Genomic DNA, 15,939 nt, shown 5'->3' with positions numbered 1-15,939 from the left:
TTTCGAAGAGAGGTAGAATAGAGCGCATCCAAGGACTGCCCACAAATTGGATATGCATTGTATCCCGAAGTTTGTTAGCCCTGCATATATTAAAGCATGAATCAGGCCAAGCCAAAGTACTTGCAAATAGCGAGAATTTTGTAAATCAAGAACCATTACCAAAAGCTTCTCTGTATCCTAACCAATCATGCATAGTCCACATAAGAAGTCCATGGATCCTTACATGTTGTTCTCCTACTGATTTAACCGCATCTGCTTTGTCAATCCCATGCCATAACTCTTATTGCTCGTCAACTAGTGGAGCTAGATAAACATCCATGTTTTTTGCCTTGAACTTACCAGGTACAATCAAGCTTAATATCAAATGACCCTTCTTGATGGCAAGCCACGGCGGGAGGTTGTAATTGATAAGGCACACATGCCAAGTGCTCCATGACGAGCTTCTCAAGCCAAATGGATTGACTCCATCCATTGCCATGCCCAAACGCAAATTGCGTGGTTCACTCTTAAAATGTGGCCAGGTATCTTCAATGTGCCTCCAAGCCTTGGAATCAGCGGGCACCCTAAATGTTGCGTCAGTGGATCTATTCGTAGAATGCCTCTGCATCAACTTTGCAATGGAACCACAACGAAACATGCTTTTTATCCTAGGAATAATAGGGAAATGCCGCAACACTTTAGCTGGCACTGTCTCGCCAACCGTATCTTGTTTGTAGTGCATTGCTCCGCACTTAGGACATGACAGACAATCTGTGAATTCATTGCAAAAAAGAATGCAATCATTCGGACATGCATGAATCTTGTTGTAGTCCAAGCCAACTGAGGTCAATAGTTGCTTTGCGTCTGGCCTGGAGGGAGACATTTCATTGCCAACCGAAAGAAGTTGCTCTCGCAACAACCCATTTAAGCCACATTAAATTAAAAAGCTCTCCAAGCACGTCACCGTTGCACTCGAAAAATATCTTTTATAAATTACGTACCTAAACAAAGCAGCGACGCTTGCATCTGACCACCCGTACACTGGCTGAAGATTCCAAAACGCCAGACAAGTACGAAGCACAAATATTTTTGCGCCTTCATAGATTGGTTGACGTGCCAACTTCCTCAACATGTCTTCAGGAGATAGGCGCACGGCTTTTGGTGCTGCTTCCACCCTTGGCTCTATATTGGTCGGACCTTCACGCATAATCCTTTTTCTCTCTCTCTCAGATGTAGGTGCTATGTCGCGAAAATCAATGCCCGTTCCGTAGGAGTCGTATCGTAGATTCTGTACGGTTTCTCTAGCAAACTCTCTGTACTTGTGCACATGCTCATTACATATCCTATGCTTGTGCAGGATTTGATACTTGCAGAGCATGCACGAGCATGCAATCTTTTCCTCCATGTTAGTTGATGACGTTTCCATCTACAATGATTATGAATGTTGTTTTAATATATATACTCCTCACAATGTAAACTACCTTGCATTCTCTAGTCTTGCCCAATCTCCGTACACCTCGGTCCAGAGGTGTACGGAGATCAGGACCACCGGGCCAAAATCTCGTCTTTATTGGTCAAATCCTATATGGGTAGACACATACGTGCACTCCCAGGTGTTCATGGCAATGCATGTAGTGGGCAAAACCCCTTTGCCTCTTTTAGTTCCATAGTTTCTTCTAGAGAGAGAGAGAGAGAGAGAGAGAGAGAGAGAGAGAGTTTCTATCATTTTCACACAATTGGTCAGCCAACGTAACTCTTTCTCTCTCTCTCTTTCTCTATCTACTATCTATCTCTCTCTCTACCTCTGTAGCTATCTCTAGTTAATTCTCTCTCTCTCTATATATATCACTCTCTATCTCTCTATTTCTCTCTCTCTGTCTACGTACCCTATCTCTCGTTCTTTCTCTCTCGATCTTGCTCTCGCTATCTCTCTTTCTCCCTCTCTCTCGATCTCACTCTCGCTATCTCTCTTTCTCTCTCTATTTCCCTATTTCCCTATCTCTCTCTCCACTTCCTTATCTCTCTCTCTCGCCTAGTCATCAGTGGATTTCATATATATGCTTTGTGAGACATAGAGACGCTTTTGTGTCTCTTTTTTGTATAGACATATATGGTTATAGTTATTGTTCAGACATGGTTATGGTTATTGTTTTCCTTATGGTTATGGTTATTGTCATTGTATAGACAAGGTTATTTCTCCTATTCTTGTATAGACATGGTTATGGTTATTGTTTTGTTTATGGTTATGTTTAACTTTCTCGTTATGCTTATGGTTATTGTTTTGTTTATGGTTATGGTTATCTGCATTATGGTTTTGATCAATATGGTTATGGACGGTTATGGTTTTAATTTCGTTATGGTTTTGCACAAATTAAGTTCGTTATGGTTATGGTTTTAAGTTGGTTATGGTTTTGCACAAAGTTCATTTCATTTCTTTCATTGGCTTTAAATCTCATGTGAGATCCTACATGGATAGCATGTAGGAGGCGTATACATGATACGGTTTCTTTTTGAAAAGTTTATGTAAAAACGAAGGGAACTCTGTCGAAATTTCTGCGGGAGCACGGTTGATTTTGGTGCTGCTCACTTTCTTGGGCAGAGGACAGGCAATCTAGCTGTGGCTGTGTCCATCTTTTCCCTGGGCGCACAGGCCAGGCTGCCTGTCCTCGGCCAGGCTGCCTGTCCTCTGCCCAAGAATTTTTTTTTTGTTATGGTCGTCGCTATATGAGTCGCTAAGCTCGTCGAAATATGCGTCGATAATATTACCTTTCGACACATATATCAACGTTTTTATAAGGACGCATATATCGACGGTTTTTTCGATGGGGTGCGTCGAAACCTGCGTCGAAGGCCCCCTTTTTTGTTGTAGTGGCTGTATTATTCGAGGTTACCGGCTATCAGCAACGCAGAGTGCCCTTGAGCCGCGTAGCCGTTTGCACGGTCTATGGGGGGCCTATAAAAAGGCTTACGACTAAAAGCAAAAGCAAAACAAAAGTGAGTAGGAATGGATGCGAGAGGAGCTGGGAGCAGTTGCATCAGAAATGGCAGCATGAGGAAGGCAAGGCAAGAGCAGCTAGACCCATGCCATGGGCAACGACAGAGCCAATGCAAGGATGTGGTTAGACTGCAGCCCTCTCCATTACGATGTGCTGGCTTAGGCTGATCGCCCTTTATAAGCGTTGAGGTGCTGAGTTCAATTGTTGGCCACTAAATAATAGTCTATTAGGTGGATGAAATCTCAAGAGATTCCACCTAACAGAGGTAGAGTGGAGCCTGGAGCTACGATTTTGGGCTCATTAGTTCAAGGAAAATCTGGAAAGACGCTAAAGGTGAAGCAAATGAAAAGGAAAACATGAAGCAAATGAAGGAGGGTGGAAGGAGGAGAGATGAGTTGTCAGCGGATGAGGAAGGGATGATGGTGTGCAGCAAAGGAGGAAAGAACGTGGCAGTCAGTGCAGCAACCAATCGACATCGTGTGTAGAAGCCAAGTCAGAGGACAACGATGCTAATCTGGGAGGTGAACCGAGGCATATGACTTTTTCTTTTTTGCCATACTCACAATTGTGAGTGGGTGTATTATATTCATCATGAATAAATGAACAAAGTATCCTCAAGCTTAGTCTGAGCCTTGAGGGGTCACATATAACATTCAAGAACTACAACATCCCCGACAGGGGGAGACTCTTTAGCAGATTCCATGCATATAGTTACCTAATTGGGCACATGATAGCAAGGATTTCTTTGTTCCATTTCATTCCAGTGCCTCCTTTTTCCAAAGCATACGACTATATCCCGGCATTTCTAGACAATTTATGTGAAGCTAGTTGTTGTGAGGTCGTTTTCAAAGATCCGTTGGTTCCTAGCCTTCCAGATGTGCTTGAGGAAGCAAAAGCGGACTATTTGCATGCAGATTAGTAGAGCTTGGCTTTTCATCACCTTCCCTCCCATAAAAAGATTACTCTTGAAAAAACCAATCTTCCAAGTCCATTGTATTCATTTGCATATTTTGCCCACAAGGCCTCTAATAATTGGGCAATCCTTGAAGAAGTGCAAAGGATCTGTGCGTGCCACTTTGCACCCTGAGCACCTATCTGAGCTCATACCCATGGCTACAATCTTCAGGCTAAGCCTCCCAAAGCACCTTCCATAGGAATATCTTCATTGTGAGGGTCTATTGAGGGTCCCATATGTTACTTACTATCGACACCATTGCTTACCCCACATACTGTTGAGGGGAGAGAACCAACCAGTTTGGACCATAAGGATGCGATAGACATCCTTGGTGTACGTTTTAGTGAAATTTTTGCACTTGGGCCAGCGCCAGCCTTACCATTCAAACTCGAACTCATAGATAGGCATCAAGTTAATGTCCAACCCTTCTATGGCTCTATTTACCAACACTCTTTCAGTTCCATTGAGGTGAAACTGGGTACCCACTTGATCAGCTTCTTTCCATCTTTTGTTGTTGTTGTCCCAAACTGGGCTAGATGACAAAGTCCTTGGTTGTTGACCTTTCGGGAAATTTCTCTCCAAAATCGGTTCATTGAGTCGCTTCCCTCTTTAAAAAGCCAAGGGGACCAGAGTATAATGGAATTTTGGAAATATCTGACTGCCTCACCCATTTGAGTGCCTTTGTTGTTCTGCTAGACTTACAAACGGCTCACCTGTGATGCCTATTGGACCATCACGGGGCCAACAATTCTCATGAATTTCTAGAGCTTTCCATTAGCCACCTTACAAGAAGAGTTTTGCTTTGTCAATCATGACCCCTATCATAATGGCCCATTCTTGGTCTTGCTTTGGGATTGATACCATAAATTTGGTACACTGGGCCTCTACATGGATAACAGGATTGAGAATCCCAATACCCTCTTGCTGCATTGGTCTAGCTATAGACTCCGATTTGGCCCACTACCAAGACATCGAAACTTTGGTGTTATTCTTTTATAGAAATCTTTTTACTGGTTTCAAGAATTCTTTCCAGTTGCATTTACCTATTTTGAGGAGCAAACCAGTGAAAGGTATGTAAGGGAGCACAAATGCATTAATCACCTTTGCCCTACTTTGGAAGAGAAGAAGCACATATTCCCAGCTTTGCATCTTGCTCTTTACCTTGTCCAAGACCGACTGGAATCTTTGCTTGTGAGTGATGAAGAGGGGCTCTGAGGTGGCGGAAGATCATTCCTTTTGAGAAATTTCTCTAGTCCATTCCATTCGGTTGAAAGAGTCATTTTCTAAGAGCAAGATCAGTCTAGATTTCTCCATATTGCACTTAAAGTCCGAGGCTACAATAGACGTTTGAAAAATACTCAAGTGCCTTCCTAAGATTTTGAGGGCTAGCTTTAACAAAAGGAGAGATTCATCTGTCAATAGTTTAACTAAGAGTTATCTATTTTCTGGTAGTGGCATCCCTTGGATCTCCCTTGCTGTAGCATTGGCTTCGAGCATGGTAACAAGGGGTGGGAACCGATGGCAAAATAGAGGGGCTAGAGAACATCCTTGCTTAATAGATCTTTACTTCAAATGCGTCCACAATTTTGTTATTAAATAGGAGCTCATAATGGGTACCAACTTCAAGAGTGTGCACCAAACAACACATCCTAGGTCCAAAGCCTACTGATTTCATGACATCTTCTATGAAGGACAAGGTGGTTCTGTCATAGGCTTTATCAAGGTCAAGTTGAAGAAGGGCACACTCTTGATTTGTAACATTTGCATATTCAATGCCAACGATTGATGTGAGGATGTTGTCATAAATTGTTTTTTTTTAATAAATCCATGTTGGTGGGGGGTAATGGCTTGTCCAAGAGGGGAGAGATCCTTAGGGAAAAAGTTTTGGTAAGAATTTTATATGCCATCATTATCATAGTAATGGGCCACTAGTGTTTCACTTGGGAACACCACACTTGATTAGGGATAGGTTTAATGAGACCCCTTTTTATGATAGTATCAAGCACTCCATCAATCAGGGCCTAGTTTGACATGCATGTGATAGGGGAATTGAGATCCTCCTAGAATTGTTTGAAGAACCCAATCGTCAAGCTGTCCCACCTTGGGGACTTCTTCCTGCCTAGAGATTGAAGTGTGAGGGAGCATTCCTCCTTGGTGAAATCCTGCTCCAGCATGTTTGCTTCTGATTGTGACACCGTTTTATTAACACTGATGAGAAGAGATGCTCTTGCTTCATCCACTGCCAAGGATCAAGAATCAACTTAGCCATTTCATCTGGGTTTTTCACAGCATTCTCTTCGTCATCTATGAGTGAGTGGATAAGGCCCCGATTCCTCTTCACTTTGAGAGCCCTGTAGAAGTACTCTTGGTTGGCAATCGCCCATTGCAGGTAGAGCTCTCTAGATAACAATCTAGCCTTTCTAACCTCCTTGGGCCAAACCTGCTTTTGCTTCTAGCCACCTCTTATGATCGGTTTTGAAAGCCATCCCTTCTTATTTTTTGTTGGTAAGTAGATTTACTTCCTCTTTAATTTGCTTCTAGCACTGCTCGTGGGACTTCTTCATTCTTGGACCCGTTCTTTTGATTGCTCTTTGTATAATCCTAGCAAAGATATCCCAAACTCTAGGATATCCCTTTTTTACATCTTTATCAAGCTTGTTTAAAGCTTTTTTTGGCCAAATTTTGGAAGACAGGTTCTTTAAAGAGATGTACCCGCATGATTAGCTTCTTCTTTGAACCTTTGCGTAGTTACCCTTACCCATTGGCTTTATTGAAATTTATGTGCATCGGCTATTGATCTGACGTGCTCTGTGAAGTGATTACCTGCTCAATTATCAATGCAATCCAATCGGCATGATGAGAATAATAGCATTTGTCAAGTCAAGAGGTCGTGCATGAATATTGTAAGCTGGTATATGCAAAGCCTAGCATGTTATTTGTAATGGAAATGGCCTATGAACTTTAAGAATAGCGGAATTAGGAAATTAGGTGAAGCACTTTTTAGAGATTACTTTGTGAGCATAGCGGGTGAACTTAATTGATGGTAGCAACATAAACATGGTACCTAGTTAACTTGGCATGAACATTACTTTTGCAAGAGAGATTTTAGAGAACATGACATAGTTGAGGACCGGATTCATATGGAGCCGGTCCCCCCTCCAATAGGCATTTGTATTATAGTTTCTCCCATCAAGAGAGACTTGGTACAATACAATCTTTGTGTTCCTTGTAACCCAGGTGATGCAATGAAGATGGAAAGCTTCATGCATCACAAGCATAACATAAACTTGAAGAAAGCATTAACTATCCCAAGCCTCAGTCCCAAGGCCTCAAACACCTTCGAAGGTGGAGAGAGCTAGCGCGGAATGAGGATAGGGAAGAGGAAGAAGAAACATCCATAGGAGAAAGAAATAGTTCCTCACTTATCATTACTCTTCTTGCTAGCATATATAATAGCATAGTAATGAAGATGGAGAAGATGGCAAACTTAAGCATTGAAGCATAGCTCTTGGTTGGATTTGCATTCCATAGCCAAGAGTGTCGGTGTAGGCTTTCACTCTCACAAGCTTGTAGAAGGAGGTGGTGTTCCTCAACTTTCACCAAGTGAGAATGGCCTTCCAAATGAGTTGTGTGTGGAGTATACCCCCCTAGCACCCCCCTTCCTTGCTTTGGGCGAAATTTGTTCATGTTGCAAGCTCATTGGACCCCTCTCCCCTTAGCCAATCACATGCCGCATGCGGTCAAGCACATGGGTAGTCTTTTGACAAGTGTCCTCCTTACCCCTTAGAGAGAGAGAGCTTGAAAATATCTAGATATTTGTTAGATGGAAGTAGAAGCTCATTGGACCCCTCTTTAGCCCAACCAATAGCATTCAAGCACACCATGTGGTTAAGCTTAGTGAGAGTCTGACATGTGTCCCATGTGCTCTTTTAGAATTCCCCTAACTTTGACATTTTTATGCATAGAAAGTTTCTCAAGCAACTTCCTCAGTAAGTGTGTAGGTTCTCTTTTTGACTCAAGCATCTTACCCCCCATGCATAGGAAGCTTCTCAAGCAACTTCCTCATTAAATGTGACAAGTACCTTAGTCATCAAGCATGACAAGCACCTTAGTGGAGTTCCTTCTAGAATTGCTCGTTTAGAATTCCCCCAACTTTGAGATTTTTATGCATAGAAAGTTTCTCAAGCAACCTCCTCATTAAGTATGTAGGTTCTCTTTTTGACTCAAGCATCTTACCCCCCATGCATAGGAAGCTTCTCAAGCAACTTCCTCATTAAACGTGACAAGTACCTTAGTCATCAAGCATGACAAGCACCTTAGGTGGAGTTCCCACCTCAAGCACAACCCTAGCTTGTTTAAGTTTAGGTCGGGTTCCCACCTTAAGCACAGCCCTAGCTTTCTTAAGTTTAGGTTTGGTTCCCACCTCAAGCACAACCCTAGCTTGCTTAAGTTTAGGTTGGGTTCCCACCTCAAGCTCAGCCCTAGCTTGCTTAAGGTCAAAGGACTTTTAACACTAACCATTGGAGGTCTTTAATGAAGCTAACCCTAAGGTCTTTTAAGCTTCATTAGTTAACCTTGCTCTTTGACAGACCATCTCTCATTTGGGCCCCTTTACCATTGTCCCCGTGTTGAGATAGATCCGTAAGCACATGTCTATATTCTAACCCTTGTTCCCGTTTATTATCCCATATTAAATGATCAATTTAATATGAGAAAGTCATTTGGGTTGGTTAGATATTAGATATTTGATTACATTACCTCTCTCTTGAAATCATAGTCGTCCTCGACTATGAAGTAAAAGAGATAAAGTCATAGTCATTAGTCAATTTGTCTTAGCGGGTAGTGTTAGGAAATAAGACGTAGCTAAATAGATAATTGAGTAGATTACTTAATGGAGAGAGACAGATTTGCATACACGAGATTATAGAGTAGAGAGAGAGAGAGAGAGAGAGAGAGAGAGAGAGAGTACACACGATATACGTGGTTCACCCAATGTGGGCTACGTCCACGGGAAAGAAGCCACTCAATGGCTTTAGTACTTCAAAACAAGAAGTAATTTACAAAAGGATTATACCCTTAATGGAGCTCCCGCCTTGCTTCACTCTCACCACCTCACACTCACCTTGTTGCATCAATTTCACACTATGAAATGTGTGTAGAAATGGCCTCCTTTTATAGGCCAAAAGGGTTGCCCTCTCTTATGAGAGACATCCATGTGTAGCCGCCCTTGTGCGAATAAGTCCAAATCGGACCCTCCAATCCGCCCATGTGTGGCCGCCCTTGAGAAGACAAGTTCGCTTTTGAATTCAGCCACCGGCCACCGGCCATTGACTTCCGACCACCAGCCATCGACCATTGACTACCGGCCACCGGCCAAGTGACCGGTTGTTTTATGACCACTTTCCGACCACCGTCCGGACATAATATTCCGGCGAAAAAAAAAGTCTCGGGGGCCTCTGCCCCCGAGGCCTCTAAAGTTGCCCCTGATTCTTGTCCGTGAAAATTTTGGTTTCCGATGAGTGATTTTGCTTCACGCACGATGGCTTCTCCTCATAATGGGGGCCTTACAAATGTGCGCTTTTACCACAGAAAATTACAAGGGTAAATCAGGCTCCATACTTAACAGGTAGATGATCCCTTTTTACCCTACGACATCATTCCGAGATGGATGACTAATCCATTTGGTGCTTAGGAGACATAGTTGCCGCAAGCATGTCTGCTCTTTAGTCCATTTCATCCTCCCAAGTAGGGTGACAAATTCTACATGGTGTTTGAGAGACATCTTCATCCCAAACATGATTTTAAGCAAGCATACTTCTTAAATTTGTGCACAATAAAAAGAGAACTAGTCTTATAAGACAAAAACATTTTTCATTTAAAATGCATTTTCATCTGCTTACTCTAGTGCAACATTGTAAGCATTCACAAGGTTTATATTATCCTTAAGCTAGGTTCCTTGCATCCATTTAGCATCTTAAAAATGATAATTCTATAACTTAATAAGATATCGTCAGATGATCTTACCATTTCTTAATACCTTGTCTTCATGTCATAGGATGGACTTAGATTGAAGTACTTCTTCTTGATCTTCGATTTTTGGAGGGTCTGCAACAACTTTTTCTTCTTTTGATGGCGCTCCTTTGTAAGGCTTACGTAGGCTCTCATGGAAAACATGGTGCATGAGCTATCTCCTTGATTAGCTTAAGAATTTAAAAAGGACCATAATATCTTTTTGCTAGTTTAGCATCATATCCTTGGTGGTCCATAGGACTCTTGCCCGTATATGCCTCTGATGAGCCTTGAGTAACTTTAGAAAGACCCAATCATTTTCCTTAAAGGCTAAGACTCTTTTGTGCTTATTAGCAGGAACCCTTTTTGCCTTTCCTGTGAGATGGATATAGCCCCTTTAATCTTTGGAAAAAGATTCTTGTAGGTCTCGGCTATATTCATCAACAGCGAAGATCTTCCCATTTACTTTAAGTAGTAAGGGACTTTTGGATCTTCCTTCTTTAACCTCAAAAGGTACTTTCCCCATAGAAGTATGTACAATATCATTGTACGCATACTCTGTAAGAGGTAGGTACTTCTATCATTGAGAACATTGATCTACTTCCATGACATAGGCTTTTAGTAGATTCAAGGATCATTAGATTAGTTATTTCACTTAGTCATCCGTTTGTGGATGATAGGCCGAAAGAGAAATTTAATCTACTTCTTAGATTCCAAAAGAGACCCTTCTAGAAATTATTGTTCATTCTAGGATCTTTGTCCGACACTATAGATGTTGGAAATCCATGATTCTTGAAATTTTGAGATCTGAAGAGGGTTTCCATTTGATGTGCCTTAATAGTCTTTTTGACAAGCATAGAGGTGTTTGCTTGTTAAGCCTGTCAACTGAAACAATCCAAGTTGCTTGCCTCGATCAATTTTCAACTTTTGGTATACCACGCATTTTGAAACATACTCTTGTATGTTTACTTTTCATGGTAGACCAACTAAAATTCATTTCTACTCCTCGAAAAGTAGACTATGGAATCCCTCTTTGCCCTGCATAAGGAGAAGTATGGGATTCATACATGACTTTCGTATTATATGGGTGATTAACACATAGCCTATTGCCGTTTGGAAGATAACCATCCTTCAAGGTGAATGGTGCTTGTTTCTTTCCTATTGCAAAGGCTATAATTACATACTTAAATTCTTGGTCAATAGCATACTCATCTATCATAAAGATAGATCGTTGTGAGTTGCTATAGACACCACATTTACCCTTGGTCGTTGTGAAAGTGCATTGACCACTTGATTGTGCTCACCAACAATGTGAGCAATATGAAATTTAAATTACAAAAGAAAATTTTCCCACCTCATTTGTTTGTCGGAGAGCTTGGTTTGCGTCATGAAGTTCTTGAGGTTTTGTGATCCATTCGTAGGATGAATGGAGTCCCCAAGAAATAGTGTTTCCTCGTGTTTAGGTCATACAGAATACCTAATAGCTTTTTTTTGTATTTGCCCAGTACTCACTTATTGAAGTTGAGTCTTTGACTCTCATATGCTATGGCATGCCCTTCTTGAAGCAAAATAGCTCCAAGGCAATCACCACAAGCATCAGATTGGACCTCAAATGGCTTTGAGAGATCTAGTAGTGTGAACACACGTTGAGAGATAAACTTCTCAAAAGCTTCTTGCACTTTTGCATTCCATGAATACTTAACGTTCTTTTTTTGTTAAGTCATGTAATGGGCACACATACCTACAAAGCTTCATACCTCTTGTAGATTCCTTGGATTAGGCCATCTTTTTATTACCTCTAACTTTGTTGCATCCATACAGGTGCCATCTTTAGAGATAATGTGACCTAAGTATTGATTCTCTTGGAGAAAAAAAATAACTTTTCTTTTGATTGATGAAAAGCTTATTCTCTCTCACAACTTGAAAGGTTACATGGAGGTGTTACTTGTACTCTTCAAGAGAATTTGGATGGCTTGAAGATTTTTGTCCATCATGAGTTTGAATGCGTCTGGAGCATTTGTCAGGCCAAAACTTGCAAATTATGAAATAGATTTTCTACCCGTGGCACAGGTTATCTATTTTTGATAGTGATCTTATTTAGTGCTCTATAGTCGACACACATGTGATATGTGTTGTGTTTCTTTTGCACTAAAAGCAATGGTGAACAAAATGGGAAGGAGCTAGACCTCACCATTCCCTTTTTTTTTAAAAAACGACATGCACTTGCCTCATGATCTCCTCTTGTTGAGCTTGTGAAACTCGATAAGGAGGCTTGTTAGGCGGTGAGCTTCTTGATAGGAGCTCTTGCATGGTCATCATCCCTCATTTTAGAGATAGCTCACTAGGGCTATCATCAGTGAAAACATCTTGGAATCCTTTTAGAAAATTAGGAAACTCTAATTCCTCTTGATTCCCTTTATTGCAGGGATATGGTGTTCCCCAACTCATTTGCATCTATGTACATGCTCTTTTCCCTGTAGGTGAAGTAGATTCTCCTTTCAAGGAACTTCATGTTGGAAGCCATGCGCTTAAACCATGGTGCCCCAACAATAACATTCTCATGTTTGAGAGGGGAGATGAAGATATCCTCTTTGTCCAAATAGCTTTGGACATGAAGGCTTAATTTTCCAATGAAAGAAGCAACTGAGACTTCTGGCCCCTTGATACTCCATTGGCTTTCAATGCATCTCCCATCTTGTGGGCTTGTATGCCTAGCTTAGTGGTCAACTCTATGGATATGAAGTTGTGAGTTGAACTAGGGTCAATGAACTAGGGTCAAACAAAATAAAGGCATCATGCTCTTGCATCTTTCCCCAGGAGAACAAGGACGATAACCATGGCCTTGATCCCTACACTTAAAACATTTGTGGTCCTTACTAAAAGATTCTAGCTCTTTAGGACAGAGTTTATATTTACCTTTGTAAACTCCCTTCTCCTTGGATCAATTGTTGTTGTTATTGGAATAGCCTTGTAAGAATTTTGGGCATTGGTTTTCCCCTTGGCATCATTTTTGCCTTTATTTTCCATGGGCTTGACAGTCCGTCTAGCCCCTTGTTGGAAATTGATGCGCAAAGCCACCATGGTGTGGTGGATTACTTTGGTGATAGAACCAGGCCGTTGAGAGATAACATACTCGGCCATCTCTTTGGGTAATCCCACACAGAATTGTTACTTTTGCTCAACAAAGTCTATCTTTTGAAAGATAGTAGCCTTGAGATGTAAATCCCAAAACTTGTCCACATATTTGTGGATAGACTCATGAGAGAAAAGCTTTAAACTTTACCATTTAGTAAGCACTCTTTCCTTTGCATCACTTGCAAGGAATTGCTTCATGATGGAAACTTGTAGATTTTTCCATGTCTTTGGGACTTCGTCGTTGCCACGAAGGCTAGCCCACCATTGACGAGCCAAGTTTTGGAAGTGCATAGCTACATGGTGTAGCTTGGAGGACTCCATGAAGCCCTCATCTCCAAAGGCCCATCAAATTGTGTTGGGGTATAAAGCCCAATGTGGTCGCCCAGGTAAGTGGGCGGGCCGCCAGGTATGTACACATATTCTTTTGTAAAAACCTAATAAGAACTCATGCTCTACACATTACAGTAGAGCGAGTTCACCATATTGTCATGCTCTTCTTCTCGCACTCTCTCTCGCGTCGCACTTCCGCTCGTACTCCTTCAACTGGTATCAGAGCTCAGATTGAGGCTCGGGGCAGCACTGCAGGAGGCTAGAGTCACCAACTCAGATTGGAGTGAAATTCGACAGGCGAAGACACGGCCCAAAATCTCGTGGGAGAGGCCGAAGGGCTTGGTGATGTCAGAATTTCATTCTGAGGTCATCTCGGCCACCATTCAACTTCGACAAAGGTCTGCGCAGGCCATTTTCGACTACGTGGTCTCGGCAGGTGCAGATCCGACTCTGCAAATTTGGGGTTTTCAGCCTACGACTGCAGGTGCTGAGGATATCGACACTCCCAGAGTGTTGATTTGTGGCTGTCTACACATCGAAGGACGGCTCACAGTTCTTGGAGGCGTGTCACATACGACACGAGCACATCTACACACAGACTGTAGGCGACATCCACTAGTTCATCAAGTAGCTTGTGTTTGCTGCTTGATATTCCAGATTTCATCCTGACATTGCAGGTACTTCCACATGGGATGTATTGTCAGAGATGATGTATGTTAGTTGAGGGTTTGCTGGCTGTGATTCACGCAACAAACAACCGTCGCAGCGATTACAGCATATAGTGGGAAATTTGTGGATGTATGACTTTGTGGGAAGTCTATGTACTGTCAGATTTACTGCAGCCTTTGTTGAGGGTCGAGTGAGGTTTTATTGAGCTGGGGGATTCTCGAATGTTGTGATCCTTTCGGTGATACAGGTCTTGGAGCGATCCCTCGAGCACCCTTAGATAGGCAGCTAGGATGTATTGACTGTGAGTTAGACAGTTGGGATTGCATCTTTGCTTTACTGCCGTTGAGGCATTGTCACAGTCTATGCTTACAGGACAGTGACAGGACAGTGAGAGACAGTACAGGTGCAAGACAGGTTTCCCCGCAGCTTACAGTGTCAGAGAGACAGTGTTTTTTGAGCTATTTTTTGGTCTGCTTTTTGAGTACACCAGAGCCATTTTACAAAGGAGACTTTGTCGAAATTTTTGCAGAATCTAAAGCTTTCTTGGTTCATTTGACAGGTTGATATTGGTTCAGAGGTCAGTTTACAGGGGAAACTCTATCGAATTTTTCCCAGGAAAGTAAACCACTGTGAACCGTAGCTATGGCTGGATCACAGGACACTGCTCTTTACAATATCAAGAAGCTGGATGGAACCATTTTCCCATTGTGGAAGAAGCAGATTTGGCACGTGTTGGTACAAAAGAAGCAGATAAAACCTATAAAGCTCAAGGGGATAAAACCAGAAGATATGGACGAAGATGAATGGAGTGAAATGGATGAATTGGCACTTTCTACCATTATGCTGACTTTGGCAGAAAGCGTTTACTTCAATGTAGCAGACGAGATGTCGGCTTATCAAGCATGGTTAAAGCTGAGTGATCTTTATGAGAAGCAGAGTGCAGCTTCACAGGTATACTGGCTTAAGAAGCTTGTTGACTTGAAGATGAAAGAAGGGACACCTATGTCCAATCATCTGAATGAATTCAACACAATCTACAGTCAGTTGTCAGCTCAAGGTGTCAAGTTTGATGAACCTGTTAGAGCTATGTTCCTGTTGATCACATTGCCGGAAATTTGGGACACTTTTCGCACAGCTTTGAGTAATTCTGCACCTCCAGATGGTTTGAACATAGCAGGTGTAGAAGGAAGTCTGCTTACTGAAGAAACCAATAGAAAGACAATGGACAAAGGCAAAGGAACAGCCTTAGTTGTCAGGGGAAGGACAGAAGAAAAGTACAAAGGTGGAAAGAGGAATCAGTCTCGTAGCAAGTCCCGTAGTGCTAAAGGCAAGAGTGACATAGAATGCTACCATTGTGGCAAGAAGGGTCACATGAAAAGAGACTGCAGAGAATGGAAAGCAGAAAAAGGCAAAGAGAAAGCTGAAGACCATGGTGAGAAGAACAAGTCCTCAGTGAAGATTCAAGAAATAAATGTGACAAACACTGTTGTAGAGGATGACAGTCTAGTGTCAGGAGACATCTACTTCTTGAAGAATACAATGGGCTCAGCTCTTCTTACAACATCTGATGGAAATGCACTGAGTGACTGGATTATAGACTCGGGGGCATCACTTCATGTGTCTCCAAACAAGGAGTGGTTTACCTCTTATGTGACCACTAAAGATCATGTTCGGCTAGGCAATGGGCAGACATGTGAGATCTTAGGTGTTGGAGATGTTCAATTGAAGTTTCAGAATGGCTCTTCTTTCACGCTGAAGAATGTGAGACATGTTCCCGCAATTACAAAGAGCTTGATCAGCACAGGTTTACTTGATGATGCTGGCTACGTCACCATTTTTGGACAGAACATGTGGAAGATATCCAAG

Source organism: Adiantum capillus-veneris, chromosome 1, assembly GCF_014529385.1.
Source record: "Adiantum capillus-veneris isolate H3 chromosome 1, ASM1452938v2, whole genome shotgun sequence".
Lineage (NCBI taxonomy): Eukaryota > Viridiplantae > Streptophyta > Polypodiopsida > Polypodiales > Pteridaceae > Adiantum > Adiantum capillus-veneris.
Note: the sequence above shows the minus strand (reverse complement) of the source record.